Consider the following 14,293-nt stretch of genomic DNA (forward strand, 5'->3'; position numbering starts at 1 on the left):
GTTGTGTGAGCCATAAAGTGAGTCTCTTCCTTAAATAAATCTTTCCAGATGGTTAGATAAATGGTATATTATTACATATTCTATATCTACATATAATATAGGAAATTCTATATACCTATACCTAGGTCTATATCTATACCTATATCTCTATATCTATACCTATCTCTATATCTATACTAGTATATCTATACCTATACCTATACCTATATCTATATCTATATCTACATCTATCTATATCTATATATCATCTATACCTATATCTATATCTATACCTATATCTCTATATCTATACCTAGCTCTATATCTATACCTATCTCTATATCTATACTAGTATATCTATACCTATACCTATACCTATCTCTATATCTCTATATCTATATCTATACCTATCTCTATATCTATCCTACTATATCTATACCTATACCTATCTCTATATCTCTATATCTATACCTATACCTATACCTATACCTATACCTATACCTATATCTATACATCTATCTAAAGATAGAAAACTCCTACGGTTCTGTTTCTCTGGAGAACCCTGACTAGTGCACTGTGTGAAAGACCAGAGCCACTCCGAAGGGTACCATTCGCTTGGAGCCCTAAATACTTTGCACGTGTCCCCTCATGACAGCTGTTGAGGGGAGCCACTATTTTTATTCCATTTTAAAGAGGAGGAAACTGAGGGTTAAGAGAGTCTGACAGCCTGACTCCCAAACCCAGAGTCTTCACCACTCAGTGTAGGTGAGATGTGGGTGAGCAGCAGCGCCCGGAATATCAGATCATTGAAAGGGCAATGCCGAGGCTAAAGCCAGTATCTCCTCACTCCCGACGCGCTGACGGGCCACACCAGGAGCTTCCACACAGAAAGAGGAGTGAGAACCTGTTGCCCCTGAGCGAGCCGAGGAAGACAGAATCGCAGACCCTTCCCGGGGGTTGCTCACCTACATTCCGCCTGGCAGCTGAGTCCCAGCCCCGGGGAGGCAGGATGAGGTCGTGTCCATTGGTTAGACTTCCCCCCACCCCGTGTCTCTGTGGCCCCACTTTCACTCTGACTGAGAAGCGTTCAGAACGCCTTCCTCAGTGTCCTGAGCAGCCAGCCAGCCATGCTCCCGCCAGGAAAGCCAGGGCCAGAGGCACTGGACTCACTGGCACCCCCTTGATCTTGGGCCTGAAATAGAAACTCTTTGTGGGAGGAACTAGCCAAGCCCTTCGCACAGCTGCCCTTCGCAGAGAGACCTTAAGAAGCCAGGTGTTGTCTGAAGGGAGTTTGTTTTCCATCTCCCCCAGGAATCAGTCCTCTTAGGAAACAGTGGTAAAAGCAATTGCTTGGCCAGTTTGGGCTAACCCAGGGCTTGGCAAACCCATGCTTCTCGTGCAATTTACAAAATGTTTTCTTTGTAGTTGTCCTTGAAGCCCCAGTGGGGCTAATGGCTTTAACCACCAGCCACACGTTTCAAAGTGATCTCCGCATCAGGAAGCCATTGTCGCTCCGAAGACTTAATTGGTACAGGATGCGAGCCCTCCTGAGAGGCGGCTTCTGCGCCAGGCCAGGAGCTGGTTCTCAGCACCGTTCCCACGCCTGCCTCCTGGTGCGCGTGAGTCACCTGTGGCTCCGTTTTCTAGGCAGTAGGAGTTTCCTTGGCAATGAAACAGCATTTTACTCAGAGGTGGCTTTGCGGTCACAGCGACCCAGTGCTCAGTGCTGGCATAATCTCAGGGAAGGACACAGAATCGGTCTTTGCAAGTGCGCGGTGGTTGCGGGTGGGTTTCTAACATCTGCACAGGCAGCTTCCTTCCCTGGAACCCAGTTCCTCGTTTGTAAATCGGAGTCCACACAGCATGTATCTCCTAAGGAAGTTCAAGGATGACATGGCACGAAGTGCACAGGGCTCGGGCCCAGACCGGCCCACAGTGAATGAAGTGAATGTCCATCATCTCTCCCTCCCTCGATTCATGTCATCGTCATCATCATCTTTCCCACGGTCAACATCCTTAAGTCAGATTATCTTTTTAGAGCTGACATGAACCCAGAAGATATAAAGAAGAAAAACCACACCCTATCTGGTTTGGCTCAGTGGATAGAGGGTCGTCCTAAGGACTGAGGGGTCCCAGGTTCGATTCTGGTCAAGGGCACATGCCCAGGTTACTGGCTCGCTCACCAGTAGTGGGCATGCAGGAGACAGACGATCAATGATTCTCTCTCATCATTGATATTTCTATCTCTCTCTCCCTTCCTCTCTGAAATCAATAAAAATAATATATTTTTTTAAAAAAGAAAAATCACTAATTTAATCACATAAAAGTAAAAAAATTATATGTGAACAAATAAACAAGCAAAACCATATACAGGGACTAAAGATAAACTAGGAGAAAACTATTTGCCAGATTAAGGCATTATTTCATTAACAAATATGAACAACCTGTTAAAGAAATAAGTGCTTACTGAAAAAAATTCAAAACAAAATAAAGAATGAAGAAAGAAGAAAACAATAATAATAAAAGGAAAACTTAGAAAGAAAAATGGTGAAAAGGCACAAACAGGTCGTTTTTAGAAAATTTAAAATAAATGACAAGCAAATGAGACTGCCCAATTTATTTCATAATCAATAATATATAAATTAAGACATCAATGAGAATCTTTTTCATTTGTCAAATGAAGAAAAAGTGACACTGTTCAATATTTACGGAAGTATTCTCCCCTGCACTGCTTTCTTTTTGTTTGTTGTTGTTAATCCTATTTTTCCTTTGCTTTTTACAGAGAGTGGAAGGGGGTGGGGGGAGAGAGAGAGAGAGAAACATGAATGTGAGAGAGACACATTAATTGGTTGCCTCCTGCATGGGGGATTGAACCTGCAACCCAGGTACATGCTCTTAACCAGGAATTGAGCCTGCGACTACTGAGCCACAGGGGCCAGGGCTCCCCCTGCAATGCTTTTAAGGAGTATAAATTGGTGACTTTCAGAAGGACAATTCAGTAATTCTCTAAGCTAAGAGTGTACCTTATGAATACTTTCCTGCCCCAGCAGGCATTGCTCAGTAGTTAGAGCACCAGCCAGTGAACCCAAGGGTCAAGGGTTTGATTCTTGTCAAGGGCATGTACCTGGTTGGGATACATGCCATGTGGAGGCAACCAATTGATGTGGCTCTCTCACATCAATGTTTCTCTCTCTATCCTCCCTCCCCCTCCCTCTTCCCTTCCACTCTCCCCTTCCACTCTCTCTAAGACAAAAATCAGTGGAAAAAATATCCTCCAGTAAGGCTTAACCAAAGAAAACAGAGAATACTTTCCCAAGGGTATGACAGGACTAATATGTGTGTATTGCCATCTATCTAATAATAGGATAATATGCAAATTGGTCAGGACACTGTCACATAATGACCAGTCAGCAGGTGGGCAGGGACTTGCGCTGCCTGGGGACGTGAGGTTCGCATTCCCAACCCCCTCAATGGGCAAATAGCAATATTAAAATATTTCCGCCGAAGCCGGTTTGGCTCAGTGGATAGAGTGTCAGCCTGCGGACTGAAAGGTCCCAGGTTCGATTCCGGTCAAGGGCATGTACCTGGGTTGCGGGCATATCCCCAGTGGGGGATGTGCAGGAGGCAGCTGATCGATGTTTCTCTCTCATCGATGTTTCTGACTCTCTATCTCTCTCCCTTCCTCTCTGTAAAAAATCAATAAAATATATTTAAAAAAAAATATTTCCTCTGATTAATTCCCTTTAATGTGCACAAATTTTGTGCACTGGGCCACTAGTATTATAATAGTAAAAGTCTGGGAAATAACCTAATTACGCCTTATAATAGATTAGGAAAGTAGATTATGATAAATTTATATAATGGTGTATTGTATTATACTACCAGCCCGGTGCACGAAATTCGTGCACGGGTGGGGGGGGTGTAGGGGGGAAGCTCCCTCAGCCCGACCTACATCCTCTCCAATTCGGGAGCCCTCAGGGGATGTGCTACTGATGATATCTTAGGCCCATTCCCCGTGGTTCTCTGCTCTCTGCAGGGCCTGCCTGCTCCACACCACCAGGATGGGCAAGAAGGCCCTGCTGGGTGCTGCCTGCAGGCTGCTTGCCTGCTCGTGGTTCGCCACCGCCACTGCCCAGCACCCTGCTGGGTGCTGTCTGCAGGTCGCTGCCACCACCGCACAGCAGACCCTGCTGGGTGCTGCCTACAGGCCCCAATTGCCTGCTCTCCGGTCTCCGTGGCAACTTCCCAGCAGGCCCTGCTGGGTGCTGCCTGCAGGCTGCTTGCCTGCTTGGGGATTGCCACTGCCACTGCCCAGCAGTCCCTGCTGGGTGCTGTCTGCAGGTCGCTGCTGCCACTGCCCACCAGGCCCTGCTGGGTGCTGTCTGTAGATCACTGCCTGCCTGTGGCCCTGCTTGCCTGCTGGGCTCACGTTGCCAGGGCAACGCCACCAGCATCCTGCCCAGCCAATATGGCAGGGGTGGGCAAACTTTTTGACTCGAGGGCCACAATGGGTTCTTAAACTGGACCAGAGGGCCGGAACAAAAGCATGGATGGAGTGTTTGTGTGAACTAATATAAATTCAAAGTAAACATCATTACATAAAAGGGTACGGTCTTTTTTTTTTTTAGTTTTATTCATTTCAAACGGGCCCGATCCGGCCCGTGGGCCGTAGTTTGCCCACGGCTGCTCTATGGGCACTGCCATCTTTGTCGCAGAGTGATGGTTAATTTGCATATTACTCTTCTATTAGATAGGATAGTTATTCGTCTATATCAATATTTCTCTGTCTATAGTTATCTATTGCTACCTAACAAACCACCCTAAAGCTTAGCAGCTTAAAACCACAATTGTTTTATCTCACAGCAGTGTCTATGCAGCAGGGGTCCAGGTGTGGCTTAGCTGGATCTGAGACCCCTTCAGTGTCTCCTAGCGGCACTTTGGTGACAGGGACCCGGCTGCAGTCATCGCTAGGCTGCCTGCGGAGGAATCTGCTCCCAGCTCATTCTCAGGGTTGTTGGCAGGATTTGGCTCCTCGCAGGCTGTTGGTGGGGCTGTCCCCAGTCCCTGCCCCAGTGGCTCTCCCCAGGGAGCTGATGACAGGGCATCTTGTTTCATCCGAGTGAGCAAGCACTAAGAAAGAGCCAAACGGTGTCAGCAAAATGGCAGTCAGGGGCTTTCGTAACCGAATCTCAGAGGAGGCATCCAACCCCTTCACTTATATTTTATTCACTAGAAGCAAATCATCAGCAAATTTCAAATATCGTGAGTTTCCACTCCTAAATTCTTCAATATTCACCTCTAGAAAAATAAGGACTTTCTCTTCCTTAACCACAATGTCTTCTGACATCTAAAATAATTACAATAGTTCTTCATTATTACCTTAGATCCTGTTTCCCCCTTAAAATGCTTCCAGTTGTCCCCAAAATGCCTCTTACAGGTGGCTTATTGGAACCACAATCAATTAAGACCCACACACTGCAAACATTTGGTTGCGATATCTTTAAACTCCCTTTCAGTCTGAAGCACCCTCCCTTTCCCATGCCACTGATTGTTGAGAAGTAAGGCCACCCGTGGTCCCACCTGCATTTTTCTGAGTGCTTCCTGGAGATGTCCTTGAACTCGATCCAGTTCCTATAAACTAGGTGTTAGGTTTACAGACTTATTCAGCAAGACTATTTACCAGCAATGCTGTGTCCTCCACATTTTATTTTATCAGGAGGCACATAAAGGCTGGTCATGCCACTACTAGTGATTTGAGGATTGGTCAGAGTGGTCTTTTAAAAGTGTCCAAGTCACTCTTCTGTTGGAAACCTTTTATCTACCATCACTCTGAGAATAAAACCCCAGCTCCTTACCACAGCCTGGCTCCAGATGAATTCTTTCCCCATTGGTCACCATACTGCAACGCAGCCAGACACCACCTCTCAAGTTCACCAGCCTCTTTCTCAGCGCAGGGCCTTTACTTGCTGCTTAGGATGCTTGACCTGGGGACTCTGCACAGCTGGTTACGCTCACCCCTTCCCGGGAGCTCTCCTTCCCAAACCCTCTCTAACCCAGAACCCTCCTTCGTTTTCTTTCTTTTCTTTTTTTATTTTAAATATATTTTATTGATATTTTACAGAAAGGAAGGGAGAGAGATAGAGAGTTAGAAACATTGATGAGAGAGAAACATTGATGAGCTGCCTCCTGCACACCTCCTACTGAGGATGTGCCCGTAGCCAAGGTACATGCCTTTGACTGGAATCGAACCTGGGACCTTTCAGTTCGCAGGCCGACGCTCTATCCACTGAGCCAAACTGGTTAGGGCCTGTTTCGTTTTCTTTTGCCGTTTATCACACACTGAAGCAGTTTTATCTTGTTTTGCTTGTGCATGTCTACATGTGTGTATGGGTTTATTGTCTGATTTTCCAGACTGGATGTAAACTCGTCAAGGTTAGGGACCTTGTCATGGTTGCTTCCCACCGTATCCTCAAAACCCAGAACAGTAGATGCTGGGTCATTTTTTGTTGAGCAAATCAAGGAGCCTCAGCAGAATGTTTCAAGGTGGTTCATGCTCAGATACACCTGCCTGGCGAGGATAAAGGCAGCGCTGGCCCTGCTGCCGGTACTCCTGGGTTTGGGGCTGACTTGTTGCACTGAGGTGTCTGGAGGGCGTGTATGTATCTCACACCACAGATTGCGCTCTTCAGAGCGTCCCGCAGGCCAGCAGCCCCGGTGCTCCTGGGACCATGTGGGGATGCAGACTCAGCCCCGCCCAGGCCCACTGAATCCCAGCTGCCTCCTCAAGATGCCAGGACTCACTCGTGCACTGAAATTTGAGAGGCCTGGCTCTGAAGCCTGGTTGATTCCATGTCCCCTGCCCACCCTGCTCTTCAGCTATACCCAGCCACCCCCACTGTCAGGCTGTCATGGCCCAGGAAGCGGCTCCGGCGCCTCCCAAACTATTTACCTAAAGACTTATCTCCCCCGGGCTCCTTCCCTCCGGATTTCCTCCTGTTTGTCATGTGTAAACCATGTTGAATCTACCCCCAAGGCCCTGCATGAACTGGGAGGTCTTTACATCTGCAGGTATCTATTGACATATCTTAAGCAAACAACTTTAAATGTTACCACTGGCGTCCTGGACCCAGCTTTTCCTTTCATCTTGCCTGGTGAGCAGATTGAAGCTAGCATTTCTTTTTAAAGTCTGAAGATTGTCAATGTTTCTTAAACGTGGGCTGAAGCCAGGAGGACTGGGTCCGTGCAGGCTGAGTGCACAGTCCGGGCTATCAACCTTGGTGGCGGCGGTGGGCAGTGTTTCACACAAGCGCCGTTTGTTTGTTTGTTTGTTTGTTTGTTTGTTTGTTTATTCATCCACCCATCTGTCCATCTGTCCGTCCGTCCACCCATCCATTTGAAAGGCACAGGAAGATGTTGGCGTGGTATAGAATGAAGAGCGTTTAAGCCCAGCAGAAAAGGAGATGAACCAAGCCCAAAACTAGCCTCACAAGGATGAGCCATGTAAATGGAATCACATCCTCCTGGAGGCCACTGGGGGGCTTCATGGAGGAGGCAGCCAGTATAGATGCCCCTGAAGAGCAGACAGCCCAGGAAGGCAGGGCCCACGCCCTGTCCCAGGACCTGGCCATCTCCCACTAGCCTTTGTCTCGTCAGAGTATACAAAGAGCTGAGATCATACAGGGTGGGGAACCTTCTCTCTGCCAAGGGCCGTTTGGATATTTGTAACATCATTCTCGGGCCATACAAAATTATCAACTTAAAAATTAGCCTGCTGCAGTTGCTCACACATTTAATTAACTCACTCCTATGCCCTGGCAGGGCCAAGCCAAATGATTTTGATGGCCTTATATGGCCCTGGGGCCGCATGTTCCCCACCCCTGATTTAGGACCTAGAGGCAAAAAGTAGTCATCTTCACTCACTGGACATTTTCCTGAGCTCTTAGTATGTGCTAGAACAGCCCTAGGACTGAGACTGCAGCAGTGAGTAACATGCAAAATATTCTTCTTATATTCTGACGAGGGATAAACGTGATAAAGAATGTTTAAAGTCCTCGGTGGTTTAAGGGTATAGAAAATACTATTCTGAAGTGCATCTTGGTTTTAGAAGTTAATGATTAATTTATTAAAAGTCAGATGTTAAAAAAGCAAGGGTTTAAGCTCAACCATACATCTTCCTAAGAGACATTTGAAAAATGTTTGATTGCATTTGCAAACTTAATTAACCTACATTTATAAAGCCTGAGTATTCAGTTTCATTTTTAGTAGTTCATTTGTATTATTGACAGATCTTTCTAGATGCTTAAATAATTTCTATAAAGCTATTAAATTAACAAATATGGTAATCCTTAGTGTCTAAAGTGTTCTAAAGCTACATATTATAAACTTAGTAAGATTTTAAATTAAAATCCTAAATCCAGATCAGTTATTACTCAATTATGTATTTTGAATGGATGTTCGTTACTTGGCTAAACTGTTCATTCTAACTCACCAAATTCTTATAAACAAAATAAGCAATTTCCTAAGACCAGTTTGAGGAGGCCGAGTTGCTTTCGGAGCAGATCTGGTTGCTGCCCTTTAAGACACCCCCGCAGACGGCCGGATGGTTGGGGGGCTCCACCATTCAGAGAGGCCTCCGCTGGTTAGAATGGGTTTCTGTTCCTGGCAACTGGACACACCCCAGTCCCTTCCATCTTTTATCTTGTATTTGTTTTCACCTGCCTCTCTTCCGGAAAGGATGTAAAGCTCCTAAGACTGAGAGTAAACAACAGGCCACAAAAGCTAAAAGTGGGACAAAAGTCCCCTCGCTGGGCCCCTCTGCCTGGGTTTGCGCCCGGCTCCTACTCCGGCTCCAGCAGGAGAACCCAAGTCCCATCTGCCAGCCTCTGCAGCCGAGCACGGAGCATTCTCCTATCTTAAAGTCCCGGTGCGCAGCGGGCGAGCAATAGCATTTGTCCAGAGAGTCTCTGGGGATATAGTTGGGAACTAGACATTAACCTTCCCCTCCTGGAGCTGCCTTTCTGAGGCGGGAATCAGCCAAAAAGGATGCAGGTGCTCACGGTCTTGCTTTTTATCGGATAACTTAATAAAATACTTCCCATGCCATGCATGTTGCAGAGAGAGCCAAGACCTGAAGGACGGGAAGGGCCAGCATGCAGAGTGGCTCAGGCCGGCCCAGGCCGAGGGGCAGCATGGGGACACCCTGCGTGAGACAGCCTTGGCCCTCGACAAACCCAAGGAGGCCATGGGCGTGAGGCGTGGTGAGAGATGAGACTGGGCTGTGTGGCCATAGTGGGGAGTGTGGGTTTTATTCCAAGTGCACGAGGGAGCTAGGGAAGGATTGTGTGCTGAGTCTCCGTTCTTTCCATATCGCCTTCCCCTTCCTCCTCATGAGAGCACCCAGGGTTGAACTGGGCAGTGGCCGCCTGGAATGTGGGCTCCTTGTCCAGCCTCCTTTGTAGGTGTGGGCATGGGGCTTAAGCTCCAGCCCTCGCAGGCAAGCCCGGGTGGTGTATGTCACTCCCGAGAAGTGTCTTTGAAAGAAAGAGCGACCCTGCCCTTGCTGCTACGCGGGTCACAGACTACACGGCTGGACCCCAGCACCATCGCGGACTTCGCAGTGACCTTGGACATGGAGGCCAGGGAGGGAGGTGCCACAAGCTGAGAGCCTGATTCTGACACACACAGCTGCTGCACCACGTGTGTTGGATACCCCAGCGCCAAGTGCTTCTATGAGAGAGACTGTGAGTGAGTGACCTGTCACAGCTGAACTTAATCCTAACAGGTGGCGGTCCTCGGGAGGGAAGGACGCGGTTGTTTATCATGTAAGGAGCTCTCGAAGGCTGTTCTGCTGTGAAGAGAATGGATTAAAGGGGAATAACTGCATGGAAGCAGAGAGATGGAGCAGAATCCACTGCAACCGTCCAGGTAAACAAACGAATGAATGAATGAATGAATGAATGAGTGAGTGAGTGAATGAATGAATGAACGAACGAATGAACGAACTCCCAGTGCTGCCTGCTTTCTCACCCTGATGATCTTTGCCTCCTGTTCCTGGGCGCCTTCCCTGCAGGCTGCATTAGTTGCTTCGGTGGCTGCCTTATCAGCACATCATAGGCTGGATGGTTAGACAATAGACATTCATGTCTCACAGCTCTAGACTGGGGAGTCCGAGCTCAAGGCGCCAGCAGACTCGGCTCTTGGCAAGGGCCCTGCTCCTGGCTGCAGACGGGCGTTCTCCCTGTCCTCACACAGCGACAGAGGAAGCTCAGGCGTCCCTTCCCACAAGGGCACCGATCCTCCACCCTCGTGGCCTCGTCTAACCCTGAGGCCCTCACATTGGGGGTTAAGGCTTTAAGGTAGGAATTATGGGAGGGGGTGTGATTTGGGGGGAAACCTAGACTTCTGCTCCTGTGTGTCTCTCCTTTACTCTCACACAGAACACCTCACTTCTGATACTTCTGATCACTTCTGATGTGCACCCCCCCAATCAATTCTCTGACCCCCGGTGGGTGTTCTGTGTAACTGCATTCTGACACTATTAACCTGGAGGCAGCGTCAGATCCCACAGGGGAAGCCTCGGTTCCAAGAGCAGCCCTGCCTCAGATGCCAATCACAGTGAGTCCCTGGCTTCCCCACAACTTCCATTCCACCTGGCTACAAATTGGAGGTCCCCGTGTCCCCTGCCTCGGGTTCGATTAATTTGCTAGAACAGCTCACAGACCTCAGGAAAACACACGTTTACCAGGTTATTACAGGCTGCAGTACAGGATGCAGACGAACAGCCAGATGAGGAGGTACTTGGTGCACATCTGCAAGGTCCGAGCGGGTCCCCAGCAGGAGCTCCTGTCCCTGCGGAATTGGGGTGTCACCCTCCCAGTACAGGGAGGTGCCCACAGGCCTGGAAGCTCTCCGGACCCCGTACTTGGGGGATTTGTGGGAAGACTTCATCGCGTAGACATGCTGGCTCATTAGCTCCTTTTCCAGCCCTTCTCCCTTCCTGGGAGCGTGGGGCGGGCTGAGAAATCCAAGCTTCTGATGTTGGCCTGGTCTTCCTGGTGACCAGCCCCATCCATGGGCCACCCAGAGTCCCCTCACAGAACAGAAGACACTCCTGTCACCAGCGATGACAGGGTTTCAGGAGCCCTGTGTCAGGAACAGGGGCAAAGACCAAGTATTAGGACAAAGATGAGCCCAGTGTCCTTGTCACACAGGAACCTCTGAGGGGTTGACAGCCCTGGGCCAGGCACGAGGGGCGGAGCCAGCACATATCCTCCATCCTCTCAGGGGCCACAGACACTCAGTTATAGCCCAGGGCCACTCCCCTCCTTTCCGTCCTCAGGGCCCCCAAGTTCACTACTGGGGGCAGAGGGAAGACACCAGGAATGTCCCCGCCAACCCCACACCCAGCGCCTGCTTGAACTTAACTGCCCTTCCGCAGAAGGAAAAGGCCCCTCAGGCCAGGGAGGGCTGGAGGAGGGGCCTCTTCAAGCTTCACCCCTAGAGAGGCTGTGAGGATCCTGGGACCCTGACTTACAGGTGGGGAAACTGAGGCCTGGAGGGGGGAAGGGACCTGTCGTACCGCAGCCCGTCAGTGGGCCCGAGGTCATAAAATCTGAAGCCGGAAGAGGGTGCAAGCCCCAGGCAGCCCTGCCCCCATGGAGAGAAGGGGAAACCGAGGCCCTCAGAGGGGTGTTAGTGACAGCCGGGCGAGAACCCGGGACAGCGTCGCCATGGGGCGGGCAATCAGCGCAGGACCCGGCTGCACGTGGGGGTAGTGCTGTCGCTGTCCTGACATTCTTAGTAACTGCATCTTCGCATTGGTGTTTGCTGGCCCTCAGAGCGTGCTGTCAGGGTGGGGGTCTCTGTTCATGTGAAGCCCCCGACCCACCACCTCCCCAGGTGGGTTCTCAGCCGCCAGCTTCCCACGCCCTGGTGTCGCAGGCCTGGCCCCATCTGCCCTCCCTGCTCTCCTGGCCCCATCACCCCACACCTGTGCGGGGCCTGGGCATGGGGAGGCGGGTATTCAGTGGGCAACCCCGCAGGGGTGAGCCTCTCCCCACCCCCTCAGGCACGAGTGCCTCCTGGCGGGAAGGCCGCAGTATTTGGGGTTGGTTGCCTATCCAGTGTGGTTGGGGCAAAGCGCTGTGGGAACGGGATTCCTGGCTGCATTTCCCTGCTCCCGGCTCCTGGCAGCGAAAGGCCGTGCCCCACACGGTGTGGGCAGCTCCGGAGAAGGTCTGCACTCTCCCCAGGCCCCGGGGGCAGGGCGTTAAGTAGCAAGTACCAGGCACTGAGGCACGTTGCTGATGGGCTGCACAAGGACACAGCCCGCTTCACAGTTCAGTGTAAACTGCACCTGTGCACAGCGGGCGAGCAATAGCATTTGTCCAGAGAGTCTCTGGGGATATAGTTGTGAACTAGACATTAACCTTCCCCTCCTGGAGCTGCCTTTCTGAGGCGGGAATCAGCCAAAAAGGATGCAGGTGCTCACGGTCTTGCAACCGTGAAACAAGGGGTTCTGCCTGTCCTTTTGCCCTGGGACCTCGAATTAGGCAGCTGCTCCTGACCTGGCCTTCCGACGGCACCTCCCTCGGGCTCAGGCTCGGGCTCAGGCTCGGGCTCGGGCTGGCAGCACTGGCTGCTGATGTCCGGCCGCCTGTGTTCTGGCCCCGGCAGCGCTGCCTTCCTATGTGAGCTCGTCAGGAGTCTTGCAAGAGCCCCATGAGCTGTGTACTGTTAGGCTCATTTTTGTGTGTGTGTTTTTAAAATATATTTTTATTGATTTCAGAGAGGAAGGGAGAGGGAGAAAGAGATAGAAGATAGAAACATCAATGATGAGAGAGAATCATTGATTGGCTGCCTCCTGCACGCCCCACCCTGGGGAGCAAGCCCACAACCCAGGCATGTGCCCTCACCGGGATCGAACCATGACTTCCTGGTTCATAGGTTAATGCTCAACCACTGAGCCTAATTTTAAAGGGGAGGCATGGCTGGCTGTGAATGTGCCCTAATTCTTCAGCTGGTCAGCCAGTGAGCAGGGCCTGGCCTTGGGCAGGGGGGCGGGAAGGGAGGCACAGTGTCTAGGACTGCCTCTCCTCCCCTGCACAGGGCCATGTGTCCTCTCTCCCTCCCCCCCCCAACCCCCTCCTCCTCAGCAGGCGCTGGAGGGGAGGTGACCAGGTGGTGCCGGCCACACTGTAACCAGGCAACCGTTCCAAGACGCTGCCCTCCCTTCTGCCTTCCTCAGTGTCTGCCAGGCTACAGGGCCCCTGGGAGCATCCCAAACCCATCCTAAGAAATAAGGCTGGAGAGGCTGTGGGACAGCTCCAGCCTGTGCCCCGAAGTCCTGAACTCACTTGTTGGGGATTCTGAGAGATTGCTGGGGACCCAGGTTGTCCGGGGCTGGAGCTGCAGGGATGGGGCAGGGCAGGGGCAGGAGGCTGGCGGGGCAGGGAGGCTTCGTGTGATGTCACACTCAGTCCAGGGATGGCATTGAGTGGTGGCCCCTGAATGTGGGTCAGTGATGTGCCTCGCTTTCAGGCCGGGCTCACCAACCTTCCACTCTTTCCCCCTCCCCAGCCAAGGTGGGAGTACCCCCTCCCCTTCCTTGCCCGCCTCCCCCCATCAGGAGCACTGATTTTGGCCTTTATTGGAGAGATAAACCTTTTTTACTGGTATGTTAAGATGGGGAGGTCAGGGTTATCTGTTATAGCGTCTAGTACTGATGTAGTCATGAGGCAGTGGCTGCAGAAGGACCTTGAATGAGCAACTGTACTGAGCCCGGAAGCGAGGGTGGGCCGCGCAGAGGCAGGCTGGCTCCAGGTCCTGCCTTCTCCATCCCCATTCTGGGCTTTTCTTCCAATGCTCTGGGCAAGCTACTGAAAAGCCTTAAAAGTTGAGGTAGCCATCATTGCTTGGTCATTTTTTCTGAAGAGATGGTGGGAGAATCAGAGACCTGCAAAGTAGGGCAAGGGCTCTTTGATTATAGCTCAGTTTTTCATTTTTGCCATGGTTAAGAGTTTCCCATTAAAAGTCCCTGAGGCAAGAGTTCTTCAAGCTCCACCTTTCCTGCCCTTCCTTTGGTCCTTCTGTCCTACCATCCCTCCCTCTTTCCTTCCTTCCTTCTCTCCTGTATCCCGTCTGTGTCCCACGGTGGCTGTGGAAGCGGGCGGCCCGGAGTCCCTCTGGCTCTGCCCCTTTTAGCTGCCTGCCCTCAGCCACATCTCCCTGCCTTGGTGGGTCTTCATTTCCACGTCAGTGAATTAAAGATAAAGCTACTTGCTCTTCTGGTCACTGCGCGGATTACAGATAGAAC

The sequence above is a fragment of the Myotis daubentonii genome, chromosome 14 (assembly GCF_963259705.1).
Source record: "Myotis daubentonii chromosome 14, mMyoDau2.1, whole genome shotgun sequence".
In the NCBI taxonomy this organism is placed as follows: domain Eukaryota; kingdom Metazoa; phylum Chordata; class Mammalia; order Chiroptera; family Vespertilionidae; genus Myotis; species Myotis daubentonii.